We start from the raw sequence: 8,933 nt of genomic DNA, 5'->3' as shown, positions 1-8,933 counted from the left end.
CACTGTTAATAAAGTTTAAAACCCCACAGAATAGAAGAAAATAGTAACAAGTCATCTATCTGATAAAGGACCAGTATCTAGAATAGATAAGGGATTCTTATTACTCAGCAATAAAAGTACAAACAATCCAATTATAAATAGTTAACAGATCTGAATAAACATTCCTCCAAAGAAGGTATACAAATGGCCAATAAGCATGTGAAAAGATGTTCAACATCATAAGTCACTCTGAAAATGCAATTAAAATCACAGTGAGATATCATACCTACTAAGGTATCTATTTGAAAATGATGGACAATAGCAAGTATTGATAGGGATGTGAAGTAATTAGAACCTTCATATTGTGCTGGTGGGAATGTAAAATGATGCAGGTACTTCAAAAAACAGTTAAAATGTTAAACATATAGTTACCATACGACTCAGACAAATTCCACTCAGGTATATACCAAATAGAAATGAAAATGTGTACTTATAAAAACTTGCACATATATGTTCATAGTGTTGTTATTCAGTAACTAAGTCGTGGCTGACTCTTGGTGACTTCATGGACTGCAGCATGCCAGGCTTCCTTGTCCTTCACCATTTCCCAGAGTTTTCTCAAACTCATGTCCATTGAGTTGATGATGCCATCCAACCATCTCATCCTCTGTTGCCCACTTCTCCTGCCCTCAGTCTTTCCCATCTTCAGGGTCTTCTCCAGAGAGACAGCTCCTCATATCAGGTGGACTGGCCAAAGTATTGGAGTTTCAGTTTCACCATCAGTCCTTCCAATGAATATTCAGGGTTTATTTCATTTAGGATTGACTGGCTTGATCTCCTTGCTGTCCAAGGGACTTTCAAGAGTCTTCTCCAGCACCACACTTCAGAAGAATCATTTCTTGAGTGCTGACTCCTCCTGCAACACAGGAGACCCCAGTTCAATTCCTGGGTCAGGAAGATCCACTGGAGAAGGGATAGGCTATCCTCTCCAGTTTTCTTGGGCTTCCCTGGTGGCTTCAAAGAAGGGTTGGGCTTCCATGGGGTTGCAAAGAGTTGGGCACAACTGAGCGACTTTCACTTTCAGCCTTCTTTATGGTCCAACTCTCACATCCATACATGACTACTGGAAAAACCATAGCTTTGACAATATGGTCCTTTGTTGGCAAAGTGATGTCTCTGCTTCTTAATACACTGTCTAGGTGTGTCATAGCTTTTCTTCCAAGGACTGAGGAACAGGAGTATGAAATGCAGTCTATCCATATGACAGGATATTCTGCCAGGCTTTCTGCTGCCATCACTGGTGGGGATTTAGTCGTTAAGTTGTGTCTGACTCTTGCAATCCCAAGGACTGTAGCAAGAGGATATTATTCAGCCTTAAAAAGAATGAAGTAAAAATGGATACATACTACCACATGGATGAGCCTTGAAAACATTACACAAAATGAAGCAAGCCATACATTAAAGGCCACGTATTGTGATGCTCGGAGAAGGCAATGGCACCCCACTCCAGTACTCTTGCCTGGAAAATCCCATGGTCGGAAGAGCCTGGTAGGCTGCAGTCCATGGGGTTGCTAAGAGTCGGACACGACTGAGTGACTTCACTTTCTCTTTTCACTTTCATGCATTGGAGAAGGAAATGGCAACCCACTCCAGTGTTCTTGCCTGGAGAATCCCAGGGACGGGGGAGCCTGATGGGCTGCCGTCTGTGGGGTCGCACAGAGTCGGACACGATTGAAGTGACTTAGCATAGCATAGCATAGCATTGTGATGCTGTGTATATGAAACATCCAGAATAGAAAAATCCACAGAGGCAGAAATTAGATTAATGATTACCAGGGGCTGGGGGAGGGGGAAGGCGAGTGTACTTACTATTGGGCATGAGGTTTCCCTGCAGAATCTCGAAAATGTTCTGGAACTAGGTAGGGGTGATGGTTGTACAACTTTCTGAATGTATTAAAACCCCACAGAATTTTGCAATCGGTGACTGAACATGTTACGTAACAGTATAATCTCATATGGGTACAAAATGTATCTGTGTCTTATACACGTTTAGAAAAAATGTGAAAGGATATGTAATAAATTACTAACAGTGGCAATTTCCAGGTTATGGGAATATAAGGTTTCCATTTACTTATTTTTGTTTTCTAATTTTCTACAAAAGGAACATACTGCTTTTATTTTTAAAAGAGAGAGATTAGTTCTAATAAAAAACAAATGTAATTGCAAAAAAATTGCAAAGCTAATTCCTATGTAACCAAAAAAATAGTGCATCGTCAGCCCCCAGAAGCCTTTTTAAATTCCAACCTCCTCCATCTACCCTCCGTTAGGGTGGCCACTGTCCTAACTTTTGCAAAGAGCATCCCTTGCTTTTCTGTTTATCCCCAAACATGCACAGTTTAACCTGGTTTTGAACTCTGTGTTAATGGAATTGTACCTCAGGTTCTTACTTGGTTCTTCTTGGTTCTCTTTAGCTCATCATGTTTCTGAGTTCCTCTGTATTGCTGCAGGTCACTGGAGTTCACTGAGTCCTTCACCCATTGAATAAATATGTCACAGTTTAAACCACAGTTTGTTTATCTATCCTGTATATGCTGAAGGATATTTAGGGTATTTATGAGTACTGCTCTGAAGATTCTGGAACTTCATTTTAGTACCCAGAGGCACATGTTTCTCTAGGGCAAATGAAGTGCAAAGCAGTTCCCCGGGATGTATAGCCTCGATCTTACTAGAAAACGCTACTATTTCAGAAGTGGCTGAAACAGAGTGCACTCCCTCAGCCCCGGGCGAGAGTTCCTAGTGGCCCACACCCTCAGCGACATCCGGCTCTATCTTCCTTGTTTATTTCTGTCCATCTGGTGGGTGTGTGATGGTATCTCATTGTGGTTTAAGTTGGATTTCTGTGACCACTGAGGAAGTGGAGCACATTCTCATTCATTTATTGGCATTTGAATGTCTTCCCTTACGACGTGCCTCTTAAGAATTTTGCCCATTTTTGTCTCATGGGTTTTCTGGGTTTTACTATTAATACTTCATAGAAATTCTTTGTGTAGCTTAGGTATGAGCCCGTTGGAAATGATGTGTGTGGCTCCTAGGCACATATCTGAAGACAACTCAAATTCAAAAAGTCACATGCACCCCAGTGTTCACTGCAGCACTATTTACAATAGTCAAGACGTGGAAGAAAACGAAATGTTTTGACTGGTGAGTGGATAAAGAAGATGCAGTGTGTGTGTGTGTGTGTGTGTGTGTGTGTGTGTATACACAGGATGGAATACTTCTCAGCCACAGAAAAAGAATGAGATAACAGCATCGCAGCAACATGGATGGATTTACATTATCATACCAAGGGAAGTCAGACAAAGACAAATATTATATAGTATTTGTATGTGGAATTTAAACAAAAATGATACAAATGAACTTATTTACAATGCAGAAATAGACTCACAGACACAGAGAGAAAACTTATGGTCACCAAAAGGGAAAGGAGAGGAGGAATAAACTGGGAATTTGGGGTTAACAGATGCACACTATGATATATAAAATAGTAATAGATAACCAACAAGGACCTACTGTAAAGCACAGGGAACTATTCAATATCTTATAATAACCTATAATGTAAAATAATCGGAAAAAGAATAAGTAGATAGATATGTGTAATTGAATCACCTTGCTGTACCTCTGAAACATAACTGAAGTATACTTCAATTAAAAACTTATGTATGTGGTACAGGCTGTCGCACTTTCTGGCTCTTCTTTTCATTCCCTTTGTAACATCTTATGATCAAGTAGAAGGTCCTACATTTATTGTAGAGCAATATAACTATCTTTTCCTTAATGGTTAATTCTTTCTCTGTCTTCCTCCAAGGTCATGAAGATAATGTCACTATCATCCTCTGAAAATTTTATACCTTGTCTTGTGTATGTGTGTATTTACATATGTTTTTATAAAAGAGATTTATTATAAGGAGTTGGAGCATGCAACTGTAGAGGCTGACTAGTCCCTAGATCTGCAAGGGAAGTGGCAAGCTGGAGACCCAGGAGAGGCAAAGATGCAAGTCCTCCCCCAAAGGCCAGTAGGTTCAAGTCCCAGGAAAAGCCAAAAGTATGGAGAAAACTGTTATTAATACCATGTCCAAACTTGTACAGCTTGCCACACAATAGGCCAATAAATCGAGAGATATTTTTTGGGGGGCAAGGAATAATGACTTTATTCAGAAAGCAAGCAGACCAAAAAGATGGCGGACTAGTGTCCCAAAGAACCATCTTACCCAAGTTAGACTTCAGGCTTCTTTTATATTAAAAGGAGGGGGTGGAGTATGGTTGGGTCACAAATTTCTTGGTATTGGAATCCTTTGTCCTTGCGGCTGTCCATGTAGGTCAGGTCATGATGTTCCTGTAAACCTCCAATGGGACAAATGTTATTTTCTGTTCTGCAATTTTTTATCTCTATATGAGTGGGAAAGTGTTATACTTTTAAAGGTCAGAACCTTGGGACTGGGTTTTCCTGTTTATTTCAAGCTATAGGCAACATTCTTAACACACCAAAAGCAGTTAAAGGCTAAAGTAAAAGAAACAGATCAAATATGAATTTAGATTTATTCTTCCCTATTTCAAAAATGATGCTCCAGTTTGCAAACAATCAAGCAAGAGAAATTCCATCTTTTGCGGAGAGGCTCATCCATTTTTTCCTCCTATTAGTGTCTTCAACTGATTGGATAAGGCCCACCCACATTAAGGGAGTGCAATCTGCTTTACTCAGTCTGCTGGCTTAAATGTTAAGCTCACCAAAACACCCTCACAGAAACACCCAAAATAATGTCTGATCAAATATGTGGGGACACCGCAGCCTAGTCAAGTTGGCACAAAGTTAAACGTCACACGAAGGGGAGTCATTTCATTGCAGCTATTTCCTGACCCATCAGTTCTGCTCTTAGATGAGCCCCCAAAATGTTGCTATTTTTAGCAAATGTGTCCCCCAGTTTCCTCAGAGAACTTCCTCCTGTGGAAATAAACAAAGGCCACCCAAGTGAAAAAGCAACGTCTGGCTCGAGCCAGAGAGTCAGCCACCACCACCAGTGTTTGGTGGAGACTGGGGGCAGGCAGAGGACTGGGGAGCTTTGTGGTGGGCAGAGGGACAGCTCCGGAGCACCCCGCCCAGAGGCTGGGGCCCCAGGGAAGCCGAGGGTGGGCCAACTACAGGCGGGGCACCCATGTCATTGGCTGAGGTGCATCGCTGGCTTTCTCTGGTTGGTCGTGATTTGCAGGGCAAGCGTGAGGGAGGCTGTCAGTTACTAATCCCATCCCAGTCATTTGGGGCCAGTTGTTACAGGCGTGGATGTTTCACTTTCTGAATTGTCTCTAGAGACAGAGGTCTGCCTTCCTAAAATAATAGTGGGCAGCAACCGGCTTTCTGGGATGGCTACTTCAGAGAAAGGGTCAGTTTCCTGGGCTGGTTGCTGCAAGTTGTGAATCAGAGTCCTCTTTTCGGATATGGATGGCCAAGCTATCGCCTGCTTGTGTGATCAGCCTGTCACTCCTTAGCAGGTAACGAAAGAAAGCACGAAGCCCGCTTGGCGTTCAGCTTGGTTCATGTGCTCTTGGCTATAAAATTAAGTTAGGATCAGGCATCTGACTCAGAGATGGGGAAGATAATGACTAATTGATCCAAATTCATTTAAATGTTTTTCACATGATTTCCAAGAAAGGGTCTGAGTGATTTGAAGATAGGCTCTTTGTTTAGTGAAATATTTCAAAATAATACAGATTGAAGTTTGAGGCAGTCAAATATTCAAGGTCTCTCACTTAACTGAAGTAAGCTGCAGTGTGGTAAATCTCCAGCGTGACTCCAGCATTCACTTCTGTGGGGAGGGGAGGGTGAAGCTGCTTTTCCTAAAAACAAAAGTGCAGGAATCACTGAGACTGGTACAATTCAGGTAAATGAGTAGGTACTTAACTATGATTTTAAAATACATATTTCGATTTGCACAAACATCTTCTGTTCTTTTCTAAACATCACACAGCATTTTTCTACAAATCTGGATTGAGCTCATTCACTTCAGCTTTCATCCAACTTTCCTGGAGTCTATCAGCCCAGAGAAGGCCGCTCTAGGATTCTTCAGAGGTCCCTCCAGAGCAGTAATTGGGGTAAGCGTAATTAGAGAGTGGGGCACCCAGAGAGGGTACCTTCGCCCCGTCTCACGGCAGGTAAACACGGTCCCAGCTGACCCCGTCTGTGTGGCAGTTGCTCAGGAGTCAGTTCTGCGTGTGTGAGTTTAAGGTGTCTCTCCATAGAGGTGACATCACATCTGGAGTGCTCAGTGTTTCCAAGGCCAAGTTTATGAATTCAGCGCCTCACAATGCCAGCTACCTTCACTCAGGAAAGAAACAGTCAGCTTCCGAGCCTCTGCCTCCCCAGACCCAGGCATTTCAAGTGGGGCAGGCCTCGTGAGAAACAGACGGACGGAAGCTTTCCATGCGGAAAGCAAGCAGGGTTGGGGTCAACCGGGCAGCCTGTCCCGGGCCTTTGGGCACGAGGCCCCACCTGGAGTCTGGGCCCAGAAGTCCCATGGGCTGAGGAAGCCCAGTGCTGCCAGCCCCCGTGGTCCCCGGCGGAGGGTCTCGCCCCTCCTGCTCTCGTCTTCCCTGTGGGAGCCAGCTCTAGGGTTTCTCCGCCTCACCCACCAAGTGCAGGGATCCTGGGGCCTGTTCCCAAAGGGCGTGCTGGGGCCCGCCCAGGTCTGGGCTCCCGGAGAACTGATGCTCCAGAAAGTATTGCATTTTATCCTGATGTTGCTTCAAGAGACTGCGAGGCTGTTGTCAAATACGAACTTCCTAACTTAATTCTCCTCTGCCATGCCCACCAGGTGTCACAGTCCAGGGGCCCACACGGCCTGTGTGTTTCTGGAAGAAAGCGGCCCTCCTCTGGATGGCGTGTGGGTCACCAGCTGACGCTGCCTGGGTCCCACGGGGAGCTCAGGTGGGGGTCCAGAGGCGGGTGTCTCCCACGAGAGCAGCGAGAGAAAGAGCCCCTCCTCCCACATGTGCTCCCCGCCTGCAGTGCAGGGGCGGGGCCTTAAGCTCTACCAGCAGACCTGCAGGGGCTTCCCTGGGCACAGTCTGGGGGGAGGGGAGGGGGTCAGGGTGCCCACCCAGGGTGTGGGGAAGGCTGCCTGCCCCAGGCCCAATGGAACGCCAGCCCAAGGGGGCCATCCTGGACAAAGTTCCCAGGAGGCTTCTAGGACCCAGGACACAGTCCACAGCCTGGCACGTGGGACCCCCTAGAAATGCCAGTGCCCCCCAGCCCTTCCTGCTGTCCCTCCCTCGCTCACCTCTTCCATTACCACCTCCCGCCTGTTCCACCGTGTCCCATCTCACCCCCTTGGGGCCTTTCCCCTCCAGATGTAAATACACAGGAGCTCCCCCCATTAAAACAGCTGGTGGGAGGGTTGGGGGTGGCGGGGCTGGGGGTGGTGGGCTGCAGGAGTTTGGCGGTGCTCTGCCTGCCCGGTTGGCAGGAGGTGTGGGAAGGGGTCATTGAGTTAGCCCATCAGCCAGTCGTCCTCAGCTGGCCTCTCCTGACACCAGGCGCTCCCACCCAGAACGGTGGTCCGGCAGAGCCCCGGCCCAGGTAGACTGCATGCCGGGTCCAGACTCGGAGGTACACGTGTATCTCCGCAGTCCAGACGGGTCAGGTAACCCCTAAAGCCCCCAGTTAAAAACAGCCTCGGGCAATTTAGGGAGAAACGCTTGCCCTGGCCTGAGATGCATTCCCTGGGGAGTGCACTGGGCGGGTCAGGAAGAGGGGTGGGGCCTCAGGTGGGTGGGGTGGGGGCGTGGTCATCGCGGGGCGTGGTCATCGGGGCCTGGGGCGGGGCGGGAGCGTGGTCAGCAGGGGCGTGGTCAGCGGGGGCCTGGGGAGCCGGCCCTGCACCCGCACAGGAGGCAGCCCTACACGCGGGGCACCAGACCCCCAACAGGGGTGATGTTTCCAGGGGTCTGACCCAGAGGCCCCTTCTGGACTTCGGTGCCGCGAGGTTAGCAGGATGAGCTCCACGTTTGTCCTTCTGGGCTGGAAGCCGACTGTTCTGTCGCCTCGGCCCCACACCCTGCGCCTCCCTGATCCCTCGGTCCCAGGCTCCGGGCAGATGAGGTTCAGAATCTAGCTGGGTGGAGTCGGGCACAACCCTGAGAAACCCTCTTATCCCTCCTCCAGCTGCAGGCTGGCACCTGAGCCATCTTCCAGGTGTACCCGGGGCCCATCACCTGTGTGGGAACAGAAAGAGGGAGGCAGGCTATTTGTGATGCCCCAGAGGCCCGCACCGCCCCCCTTCACCCCCACTGGACTTTAGAGCCAGCGCTTTGACCACCTTTGGGGAGTCTCTGCCTGGCCACCTAGGGCTTTCATCTGCCTGGATTCTGGGGTGGAGCTGGGGGCAAGCAGGGGCCACACAGTAGCTGATCTCTGACAGACCTGGCGCCCCTCTGATCCTGTGAACTGGGTCTGCTTTATGTGCAAGAAGACCCCAAAGATCACCCAGCAACCAGGCGGCCCCACCATCCTATGCGGGCCCCTCCATCAGGAGGGCCGCCTGAGTGTTGGGCGAGGCCGGGCACTGTGGAAGCACAATTTGCAATCGTAAAGTAGAATGTGAGGCCGATTCCTTAGCCTGCTGCATGGAGAGGGTCAAAACAAAGCAAAAACCCCAAACAGAATAGATTTCGCAACTGCAGGAGGAAGCAGCTTTGTAAGTGCCCAACGAAAGGCTAATTAGAGACTTCAACTGGAGCTCTGCAAATGAATTATTTACAATTCTTCAGAGGGAAATGATTATAATAATAACCTTTGCAATTCCAAAATTAAGCTTATTATGCTCTTTTCCTCTGCTCCAGAAATTCTCTGAGGTCTGTCATCAAGCAGAAAGCGAGGAGTGAGGCCAGTCCTCTCCCCCCGGGTG

This window comes from Bison bison, unplaced genomic scaffold (genome assembly GCF_000754665.1).
Source record: "Bison bison bison isolate TAMUID 2011002044 unplaced genomic scaffold, Bison_UMD1.0 scf7180017850860, whole genome shotgun sequence".
Taxonomy (NCBI): Eukaryota; Metazoa; Chordata; class Mammalia; order Artiodactyla; family Bovidae; genus Bison; species Bison bison.
Note: the sequence above shows the minus strand (reverse complement) of the source record.